The 12,633-nt window shown below is 41.6% G+C and overlaps 1 protein-coding gene across 5 annotated transcripts in view; it reads right to left on the reverse strand.

Moving 5' to 3' along the window:
- The window catches only part of CRTAC1 (cartilage acidic protein 1), a 709,809-nt gene that overhangs the window by 459,834 nt on the left and 237,342 nt on the right, over positions 1 to 12,633 (reverse strand). The gene's annotated exons all lie outside the window — the stretch shown is intronic.

The raw sequence follows: 12,633 nt of genomic DNA on the forward strand, positions 1-12,633 counted from the left end.
TTCATTTGAAAATGCATTCCTAGGGGCTGCGGCAGTGTCTCCGAATAATGCGAAGGTTGAAAGAGCAGAATGTCTCATTATTGCCACCCTAGACTCGGATCAGCTCGCAGTGTTAAATGGACATGTCATATTTTCTTAACAAACATATGGGCTACATGTTATCGAACAAACCTTCACAATTCAAGATTGGACGTACATTAACACCGAGCCGTGCAACGTTGGAATGCCCTCACTCTTGTTAAACATCTTAACGTGATGCATGCGGTGGTAACCATGAGCAATGGGCCAGCATACGATGGTCTGCCATCGCGGCACTTCTCCAAAAGCCTCCTATTGCTGCCAGCGATGTTTCCGCAAAGGAGAAGCAGCAGTGAACACGGGCTGCAGGAGAAATAGGTTTCATCCTTCAACTTCTACATTTACATATCGGCCATTGGGTGTGCCTTTGACCAACACACATGGAATGTGCCTTATCACATCAGTTCTAGAAAACTAAGCAGATTTGAGCCTGGATAGAACCAGGATGGGTGATCAACACCCCTAACACTGGGTGCGGTAATCTTTGTATGAGCAGCATAGGGCATTACAGCAAACTCCATTGTTTTGCACTTCCCCTATTTTCTACAACCCATGATGACCAGTGCGGTGAGGTATGGTCAAGGAGCACTCAAGACCTGCACAGCACGGGGGGGTCGTCATCCAGCAGTGGATTTACAAAAGGGATGTACGAAGACGTTTTTTCACACGGTATGTAGCTAACTGTGCTAATCGGAGGTGCGAGGGAAGGTCAACAAACTAAACACAAAACGAAGTTCTAAATAAATACGTTTTCAATCTAGATTTCAAAGTGCATAGCTCCATTGGCTTCCTAATATCGGAAGGAAAAGCATTCCAGATGGCCGCAGAAGCGGATCTTAAAGCGGGCGATGCAGTGACCGTCTTTGTTCGATGGTTAGCCAAAACCTGTTGCGAGGATGACCGTAGTTTGCATGATGATTTATGCTCCTTGAAGAGATCAACAAGGTATTGTGGTTCATTTGTGGCAAGAACTTTGTATGTAATGAGTACATGTGTTAAGTAGTTGTTGCTGTTGTAGACGGAGGTACTCGGAGACGGAGGTGAGTTAGGGGCTTCCGCCAGGGTTTATTAACAAGTATCACTATACAGGGTTCCCTCTTCACCCCTTCCACTATCCCCGTTCCTCCAGTGACCCCGCTTACGTCACGGGGTCTCCCTTAAATACCCTCTGAGGCGAGACGTCACGTGCACTGCCCAGCGCGTGCGACCCCACGTCCCGTGATGTCACCGCACCGGACAGCGCACGCGACGCCACCACTCTCCTCTACTCCTCTACACATGTACAACGTGATACAGGTACAGACAGTCCCCGGGTTACGGAAGGGTTAGGTTCCTGAGAACGATCCGTAACCCGAATTTTCCGTATGTCAGAAACTGAACAATTTTCCCTCCAAAATCAACGATAAAATTCCATAGCTGGAAATCGTTGTGCCTCCCCTACCATTTTCTCTCAGTACTGCATCGCGCCGTCGTCCGTTTTCTATCACTACCTGTATCGTATTGCTGTACATACGCTCTGCACTTCCTATGATTCTTTAATCGAATATCAACCCTAACACTACCCATAATTAATATAAATTGTTAACAAAAAGCAGTCGCTTACGAATGTTCGTTTACCGTGCATTAGGCTAGGTCTAGACTTCTCTGATCACTGATGGCTGAGACCATGAGCAACGAAGAATAAATGTGTTATAAATAAGTAAATACAGTAAATAACTCCTGAAATAAACTTAAAATGAAAAAAACTAGCAACAGAAACATGGGAAAAAAAGATAGTTCTAAGAATTACGTAACGCTACAAAAAAAATCCATTTACCTTAATCCTCGTGAAGCTCGGGCTCGGTGAAGGTGGCGTTTTGGTGGAGCGAGTTATAAGTCGCCTTACTCGCTCCGCAGTATTAATCAGCAACCTCACAGAGTGGCACTATTTGCGCTTACGTAACTAATGCAAAAATTTCCGCATATTGACTTTTTTTTACATGATTCATGGAACATTTCCGTAAGGTTGGATTTACGCAAGTCGGGTCTTCTGCAACCCATGAGACTTACTGTAGAAATTAATAAATACAGGTTGAATATCTTCTTAGGTTTTTACACAGACATAATTTCAACCGTGATGATGGTTACAAACTGAGTAATCATTGGAAAGATGTGATTAACCATGCAAAAAATATTTAACTACACTTATTTGGACCATCTTATTTGACAGACAACTATTACAGGTTATTGATAGACAGCCAGTTTTGTTTTACCAGGTTTAGTTTTTTCTTTTTTCACACTTTTGTTATGTAGGCTAGGCATAGTCACAAACCGTACCTCTCCATAACAAAGGCTCAGTCTTTTGTTATGCAGTCTATTCTTAGTCTTAAGCCTCACCTTACCATATTAATAAAAAGTGTGCCGTACTTGGCCTTCCCCTCTTCAACCATTATATATACGGAGTGGTAGCTCTTGTTATCTCTCATTTACTTGATACAGCTGTCGTGGCTGTGACGGTTCCACCTGAAGATGGAAGCTTGTGTTGCCTCCGAAACGTCGTGAATTCTATTTTACTTTTATTAATTTTAAATTTTTCACCTACGTGACTTTACCGAAAAAACCTAAGAAGATGAATCCTTGCAGTCACGAAAGCTTCAAATCTACAGGTTGAATAATCAAGAGAACAGCAGCCCTTTATTTAAATGAGACATTTCAACTCCAGCAAGGAGATCATAGTCATCATCAGTGCGCAATACATCCATGAAGGTGCTAGGCTTCCATGGGCCAGGGGAGTGGACAGTCACAGCTCACCTCACAATCTGCCATCTATAGGCCTGTCTACAGACAAGACAAATGAAATAGCATTTTTAAAACGGGGGTGATGATAGGGGGAAGAAAGAGATACATTATTTTTGAGTGGAGAGAGGCATTGATATGCGGATGTGGATTGGGGATTAGAGTGTCTGTGTGCATGTGCGCGTGCTGTATGTGTATATACGTATGTGTGCACGTGGGGAGGAGTAGTGTAGTGGTTAGCGCGCTGCGCTACGAACCCGGCGACCCGAGTTCGATTCCGGTTTACGGCCAACACCAGTGCCGATAATCTGAACCAGCCCTGGGCCTCCCTAGCGCGGTGTCCATATTACAGGTTTTTTTTGGTAAGATTGGGTAAATATAAATGTGTGGTTACCTGATCAAACTAAACGAGACCCAACCAACACCTTGGAACGTAAGACAATGACAATCATTGCCAAGTTATCAATTCCAAAGGAAGAGCAAATACCTGATCAAATCAAGGGCATCAAAACCACCAAGACTTTATGGGCTACCAAAGATTCACAAACCTGATGTCCCATTAAGACCCATAGTTAATACAATCGGCTCTGCCACATACAAATTAGCACAATATGTAACAAAACAAATACAGCCTTACAAGGGTAGGACCTCTTCGTTCATTAAAAACTCAGAACATCTCGTAAATATAATTAAAGATAATAATCTTAACCCTAATGATATTCTCGGAAGTTTTGATGTGACTTCTCTATTCACGAGGGTTCCGGTCAACGAGTCTATTAAATTACTTGATACTGTGATAACTAACACAGGTTTAGCCAAAGATATCCAACGACTACCTGAACACTGTCTAAAGAACACCTATTTCTTTTGGAACGGTGATTTCCATAAACAAAAGGAAAGAAATGGGCTCTCTTTTGTCTCCTGCGATTGCGTATTCGTACATTGAAGATTTTTAAGCAAAAGCAATAGATTCAAGCACACTGAAACCCTCTGCTTGGTTTATATATGTGGATGACACTATGGTGGTCTGGCCACACAGCAAATATTCACTTAACGAATTTCTAAATCATCTCAACTTTCAAAATTCATCCATCCAGTTCACCATGGAAGTGGAAGCTGACAGAACTCTCCCATTTCTGAGATATTTTGCTCGGGCGTGGCCGAAATGGTATCCTCAGGGTGTGGGTGATAGCAAGGTAGAGTGAAGATATTTCCCTGGTATTCTCAATCATATAAGCACTCCTCTTGTGGACATAACAGGCTTTCATGGAGCGTCGGTCCCATTTATTGAGGGGTTTACCTGGCGTGCTCAAAATTAATTTTGAATCCTTTTTGCCGATGGAGAAAACTTCTAAATTTTGCCAATGTTTAGCTGAAACAAGCTTGACCAATCAAGTTGAGATCACGACAAATGAGAATGGGCAGTTAACTTGGGTGTGCAGATGTAAAGACAGTACGCCTCCTCCTCGTGGCCGTGGTTACTAATTGACTCGACAGGCACTGACAGGGTCGCGTAAGGATAAGCACAGGATCTAAGTGGTCGTAAATAATAATTGAGACAGGGACAGACAGGCCCAGATGAGGTCAGAGAGTGTTCGGTAAAAGGGGCGTGGCCGGGTCGAGTGGTGGATAAAAGCCGGCGTGGAACAGGGCTCTGGGCTACTGTGGGGGAACCAAGAAACTGTCATCGCCGTCGTCATCTTGGAGCGGGTCATCTTCATCATCTTGGATCGGGCACCTTGTAGTCTTGGAAGGCTAGAGTTAATATTGTCTCCGTGACTACTACGCGTCCGCTCCTGTGTAGCCAGCCAACTACATAGAGAGCATCGCGTAGAGTCACAGAAGTTACCCAGCTGTATATCGTGAACTCGCGGTTCCTCGTTAAATTATCAGTGAGTCGGCAGACTTAATTCACAATAAATATACGTATAACTGAGCAAAGACGGTGTCTCTGGGAGCTACATTACAAGGAGATAATGGCTATGTAAGTGTGGAAGTTATGGCCATGAATTTGGTGGTCATTGTTTTTTTATTTCTGGAGATGATTTTGCAAAGGTATCACAATAGATTAAAAGTAGCAGTAAGGTTTAGAAGAACTATACCTCACAGCCATGGTATGTGTTGATCGTAAGAGGTTTTTTTTTGTGAGATACCGTGCGTAACTCAGTCGGGTATGGGTTAATGGCTTCCATGCCACCACATATGGGAAAATATATTTTTATGAGGTGGCTGAGTGGCTCAGCGGTCAGATACAGCGAGCTGTCACCACTAAAATCATGGGTGAGAAACCAGGCAGCCCCTTGTGATTAAACCGGTTCTCCTCAAGTGCATGATCTTGATGCAGCTAATTCGGCTGTGACGGTCCCACCTGATGACGGAGACTTGTGTTGCCTCCGAAACGTCGTGAATTTTATTTTTGTTTTGTTTTATTTTACTTTCATTAATTTTAATGTTTTTACCTACGTGACGTTACCGAAAAAACCTGAGAATATGATGTTGAAGGTTTGAGCTCAGTCATCAAAGGCTGTGTTTAAAAAAATCCCATCATATACAAATGTGGTGTTTGCCAAAAAAGTGGCTTCCTCCAAATATGAGAATACATTTTCCTTCAGTGACATGTTATGGACACTCTTTGCAGGGTATATATATAAAAGTGTCCCTAGTTTGGATAAACGAAAAAAAAACTATTGAAACAATTTTCAGAAGTAATTATCTGCCGGGGTCATCCTCTAACATGGGGTGGACCAATGCTAGCCGCGAGAATTCCAATAACAAAAGTGGAATGTCACTGGGTGAAAAAGGGGAGAGAAAAATCACGTACACGGCACAGCCCAGAGAAAATGATTCGTGGCTTGCCATGTTGTCTCACCCATACACATACGCATGCTGGAAATATGCATTGTGCAGGCCTAATGGGGTCTGATTTACATAGACCTATTCACATTTATAATACTACTCACTACAACAGGATTAATTAAACTGTCATTATTATCCCTTTTTTTGTACCAACTCAATACCGTTACAATTCCTCACACTGATACCTCCAAACACCTTGGTGAGACATTTTATTAATCTCTAGAATGCATTTCAAATTTATTCAAACTCTCAAGACTCATTGCACTTCAGTAAGACTGATATTTTCCAACAAATGACAAAATGTACTGCCCTCTGTTCATTGCTACTATAATATGAGCATCAACCCCATTTTTCACATGTTTTCCAGAATATTTAGGGCTGTATACCCGCAATATATTCTGAATAAAACCAAAACATTCGTAAATAATACTACGTTTCAGGTAAAGGCTCTTCTTCATAGGGGCCAGAGAAACTGAGTGAAAACGATTTGAACTCATTTCTGCATGGCAAGCTGATAGAACATGTGAAGATAATTTGTCGTCCAGGCGTTAACCAGTCGAGGGACTTGCCGAACATCTTTTTCTATCAACTAACCATGAAGAGATATCCAATCCAGTTCGTCACGCTAACCATGGGAATTATACTGCTAGTGACAGGTTTTGATTTCTGGTGGGAACGAGACCAGAAAGAGGACAGGAAGCCACCTCATTAAAATAGATATTGTTCAGCCAGCAAGAATGAATGAATTAATGCCTCACCACCTGAAATGTAGATTGAGTTAATTCATTAAGATGCCAAATTGCACCATTGGGCCAGGATGCAATGTGGCAGAAGCTTTTGATAATTATACTCAATACAAAAACACTTGACTTTGGGAAGGATTTTTAATGATGTTAAATATCTACTCATGGGCATTTGTTCATATTACAGTTAAAGACTTCATCGAAAAATATTCTTAAATTACATATCTATCAAGTATCTGGTGTATAGTGCCATCACCAACTATTATTCACTCGATCCTTGCTGTCTCTCGATCTCTTTGCTATAAAGCAGGGATATCGCCAAAACACTTGCCGATTACATACATATGTTTTTTCCGTATAGGGCAGCGTTACTTAAAAACGTGTTAAGTTTTTTTGTTAAGTGTGCACCACAGGGGAAACATATAAGTATGAAAAGGACCATATTTTGCCAAAACACTCAGACCATCCCTTCCTCTCAGTGAAAGTAAAATAAATAGTGGTTATTATTTTAACATAACTTGTTATTATTACTCTTTGGTTCTTTCGGTAAAGTCACGTAGGTATAAAATAAAACGTGTTATTGCGTGTGATATAATCCCTGAAGAGTCAGCCGTGCTCTATTATTGATTGTCTAAACGAATGCAATGCTTTCATTAAAGGTTATCCATGAATGTAGGCCACGTCGACTTTTTCTCTTAGGAGAAAAAAAGTGATATGGGTTTGTCTGGCATTGTTTTGTGCAGATATAAAGTGGACCAACAACAATAATGTCAATGGAGGCCTTAGTCAAGGTAAAAAAAGAATGCCCATGTGAATAGTAAAATAGATTTTTCTTTACATGCTAGAACTAATCACCAAATTCTGAGTGCATACCCAGATTTAACGTGTAGATATTTAATTAATGCAAGATAGCCCGGGTCTTGAGGATTATAACAATGCATGCTTGTTGACTGACAGCATGTGAAATAAAAAAAAACACGGAGACGTTGGTATTTGTTTCCACTGCAGGCTGCCATGTAACCTCAGCGTATTCAATGAAATAGCTTTAAAAATGGATATAAATTATTTTACTTACAGCAGTAATAAGCTGAAATGGCACTTAATAAACCACAACCAATCACGGGGAGAAACTGATTTTTTTACTTTGCAAAGCAATATTAAACAAAGTGTCCATTGATTTAGTATTAGATGCCCGTTATTGCTTTTCCAGGAGCGCAGGCCGGATAAGACAGACGCTCGCCCTGTTTGCATCACTGACTAAGCATCGATCAAGTGCACAGTGCTAACGATGCAAATAACTGTGCAAAAACATATATATGCTCACGAGTACATAAAGAAATGAATTAACATGCACGACGAGGATCTCGCATTAATAAATTCAAAATGGCATCCAGAAGAAAACAAGCTTCTTTCTTTTTTTCAAACAGAAGTCTACAACTAAGCGCATTAGTCCCAGAGCTACACGTGGCTCCGCCGTTTAACCTGGCTGCCAATACGGTAATGGCGCGGCAAAACCCACGTGCGCGCTGGCCACACTTTTGCTTCGATCTTGGATTGCAATTCCCGGTCTGGTGGGAGGCCGACGTGAGGTTAAACCAACGTGGTGAATATTGCACGGGGTGGGGGGGGGCAAGGATGTTTCAGGATGAGATTACACTCTCTTTAAATAGCCAACAGTGAACTAGAAAATACCCCATGAAATATGACAGCTGATGCCCCCTGCGCCCCCCCCCCACCACAACGCCCAAAAAGAACAGTTATTGGGGAGCGCTCTCAGACGTCACACACACAGAGATACGCAAATACCACAAATATCCCTTCCTATAGCCTGAACAGACTGTTGGGGCAAGTGCTGTTAGCGAGCACCTATGAAGTCCGGCACAGCACACACCGGGTGGGTGGCCAGCATCATGCCCAGCCGCCTTTGTCTCCCACGTGGCAATGTTTAGACATTGCACCAGGTACTGATTTGAGGCTGAGTCGACCTAGCGGAGGCCCAAAATCGGTTCAGATAATCGTCACTGATGTTGGCCATGAGCAGGAATCAAACTCGGGCCACAAGGTTCGTAACGTAGCGTGCTAACCCTATACACACAGACCCGCACATATATTACAAAGATCCTCCGAACAGCATTATAGCCTGTTGGAACACGTGCTATTAGCGAGTACCGATTGATACTGCCATTGTTCACAAGGGGTTGGAAAATTAGCACCCTATGTCTCTCCATGGTTACATATTGCACCAGGTATTCATTCAATATTTTAAGGCTGAGTCGAACTAAAGGAGGAACAGGGTCAGTTCAAATATTTGCCGCCAACATTAGCCGTGATCGGGAATCTATCAGAATCTTTATATATCCTGGAGAAATCCGATGAGCTATGAAGCTCTTTTTCACAGATGTCCATTAGGGGCGGGTCAGCTAATTCGTAGAAAAGTGTGCTAACCACTGCGTTGCCACTTCCCACACATATATACAAACACACAGGGATAATACAGAGCTACCTCTGAAATTCCCTCAAGTTAACTTTGGTCCACACAGTAGAGGGCAGCACTTTACCACACACTTTGCCACTGAGAGCAATGTTAGTTACATGACAGTAAAACCAATGTTTTAAATTCTCTGACCTAGAATGTAGAAAAAATTAAGAATCCAAGTTGAATGTGATGGTATTTTGTTTGTGCAGTCATTGGTGAGTAGCCACAAACTATACATTTCTTACACTGCAAAACATTATTTATTAATAAGCAGCTACCTTTATTCAAACCCAGGATCTGGGTCCAGGCACTCTGACCTCTGTGCTAACTGGCCTCCTCCAAGCACTTATTTCTGAAGGCATTCCTAAAATGGCCAAATTCATATTCCATGGCAGATTTGTGAGACCTGATATCAATGAGGATGGTAAATCTATATTAGAATTAAATGGTACTTAGTTGTAATTGTGTTAGGGTAAAGGTCTATTGACTTGCATGTTAAAGTCCTCATGCCATAAAATGTATAGAAATTCAAGAGTTCAGCAAATATATTGTTGACGTGGTGTAAAAGGTTGCCAGACATGTTGTTTGGTATAATAAAATCCCATGATTCGTGTATGAAATTGGCTGCGACCTCTTTACAGCCACTTCGTCGCAAAGCACTCTTGATGTGCTCATGGGATTTTCAGAGACTTTTTTTAAATGGCCCGTCACTTTTGGCGGCCTTTTTATGGGCGTGTTTGATAGGTGGCACATGGTCCTGTGGTTTTATAGCTAAATCTAGTTAATCCTGCGAGGTTGTCTACAAATCCTGTTTCATGGAAGAGTGGTCATGTTGGTGCTGGTATTAGCAGAATTTAACAATAGGTGACAACTCACATCATTGAAGCATAGCCACAGTATCCACCCTCCTTTTAATATATTTCCAATGTTAATACAAAACCCTGTACTCTAAAGCATGCCAACTTTAGTCAAAGTTCATTCATCATATTCAGACCCAGGCTTACCGCAGCTCAGCTTGATAGTTTGTACAAAAACAGCATTAAGCCCAACGTTAATCTCATTTCTATTATTACACTACCTAATATAAAAAACGCCAACCCATAGCTCCTCTTTGACATCTCTAGCAGTCTCTGTGATAAGCAGACTATGTACCGTTCAACATTGCTAACACAGAATCCTACATTTCGAGCTCATCGGCTCAACCAATATAAGGTTTCTACAATGCATGGGTTACATTTAAGATCCCATTTATTGACTCGAACCCAGAAACCGTTGATAAACTGGTTAACACTTAGTGTATGTATATAAAAACGACAAGTGGATTATTTAATTGTGCGTACTCTGTTTAGTTCCTCTCATAAAACAATATAATATTTTAGAACCTGGTTCATATTCCATTCATGTGTCACTTGAACCCTGGACACCCCTGCAAACAAGATGTTCCATTTCCAGGGATTTCCCACGTAAAAAGTTGGGAAAAAAATGTATACTGAAACTTCCCACGTTGTGCATGTTTCTCTGCAACATGGACTAAACAGGAGGGCCGACCTTGCTCGAATGAAGGCAGTCCCAAAGAAGAGGGCAAACAGAGATTTTGTCAGAGCAGCAGGATGTCACTGAGGGCACCTTGATATAAGAATGTCTGATAATTTCTGCCCATTCTCAGAATCAATGTGAGACTGTGTTACCTAAACCTGGGGCCTGCGACAAAGAGGTGGGTACCTTGGCATCAGTACCACATGAACAAAGCACCAACACATGCTTTTTGTTGCCACTCAATACTTCCATCACAGATGTGACGTCACCGCTCAATTGCCGTGGAAAATATTACATGCATTATTGCGCCCCCCCAAAATACAAAAGTATATCTTTATACTTTTTGCATTGTGTACAGTCTGGAAGCTACCCACATGCCAAATTTAAAGTTTGTTGCATGTTGGGAAGTATGCTAAACATTTTGAACAGACACACATTCACAAATTTCCCTTTTATCTATATATAAGGGATTTTTTTGAATATGTGTGTCTGTTCGAAATGTTTAGCATACTTCTCTAAATCTATCCCCCCCCCCAACCCCCCGCGTAGGCCGTGTATTAATCCAAGACAAGAATCCAAGTCTCGGGCGAAGCCGGGTAGTAAAGCTAGTATGGTATAGAATACATCGTGGATTGTCAATCCACACAAAGTTGTAGGTCCTCAGTCAAAATCGCAGTATCTATCTCTTACAACAACGACAACAGTCTATCTTGTGTTGAACCAAGTTGCATTATTTGAGAAGCTCACAGATGCCTGAAATATATAGAAACTGTTACAACAGTGGGGTAAGGCCCACGGAGCTATATAGCTATTTTTCAGAAGCGATCTGGCCACAATTGATAGTTCAACGAAGTGGCTTGTCATGTGAACATTTATAACAGCCAAATACTCTAAACGCACATTTCTAAATGCGGAGGGGAAAACCGGAAGACCCAGAGAAAAATCCACGAGACCACGGAAAGAACATGCAAACTCCAAATAAAAAGGAATCAGGATCGGGATCGAACCCACAACCCTTCTGTATACCAGGCAAAATAGTAAACATCTTGCCACCAAGGCATCCTTACATAGGCAAGAGAACAGATGGGGTAATGTGGTACAGGAAGATTTTTCAGCAGGTGATCTCCTCCGTAAGAGACGTCATGACATCTATTACATGCAGCCGTACTATATGGAAAGAGGAAGTTTGTGTGTAGATAATATGGTCTACAAAAAGCACCTTCCTTATTGCCATGGATGAGTTTCAATGAAATGTCAAATTGGTTAATCCTAACGAGAAGTCAGTGGCTATTGATTGCTTCAATGTGCATCGGTAGCTGCAGTGTTTGATTAATAAACCTTTCGGCACCAGGAAACACCAATGTCTTGTACTCCCATTTTAGTTGCTATCTCTAATGGTAATTTCCTACATAGTCATTTCATAGATGTCATTAGGCGAAGCTGATTATAATTTGTATTTCTATAGCTTTTTAATGGCTAGGATTGCTCGCTTAAAAAGCGGCATGGCACATTGGTGAATAGTGCCTACATTCTAGACTTTGTTGTGGTCCAAGCTTTACCAGCCAAGCATTGTATCAGCGTTTGTTTATCATGTATCATCGTGGTATTTTGCATACATGGTAATAATGTCTTGTTGGGATTTGAGTATAATGAAGTGAAAATTAACTTTATTGTTGTTAAAACTATTATTCCTTTGTGTTATGAATGTCGAGTAATGATTACTGTGTGGCAGGCACCGTGAGCAGGAATGCAATTGTTTTTCTTGCTTGATATTTGCAGCATTTTACGTGTGATACGTGCGATACATGCTTCTGCATTCGTGTGAACGTGTGGGTTTGCACCACATTCGGCAATTGGCAAGTAAATACATAAATGCCTATACATTTGAAATATTCTTATTATGTTTAAGGGTGTTCCTGTGTACAGAAAAATAACTGCCAAAGATAATAAAGACCAAGAGTTTCATAAACAGCAGTTGCAGGAGTCGCCAGTGTCTCGCTTGTCTCACTCTCAGGAGTGCAGCCCTCTTTACATGAAATCAGGGACGGCTACGCGGAGTCCAAAAAATTGTATGCACCTCCGATTAGGACGGTTGGCAATGTGCGGTGCGAAAGAAGTTCAACATACGTATACCAAAAGCCTGGTGTTTTTCAGCACAGCAACTGTTGG

This window comes from Lampetra fluviatilis, chromosome 4 (assembly GCF_964198595.1).
Source record: "Lampetra fluviatilis chromosome 4, kcLamFluv1.1, whole genome shotgun sequence".
Taxonomy (NCBI): Eukaryota; Metazoa; Chordata; class Hyperoartia; order Petromyzontiformes; family Petromyzontidae; genus Lampetra; species Lampetra fluviatilis.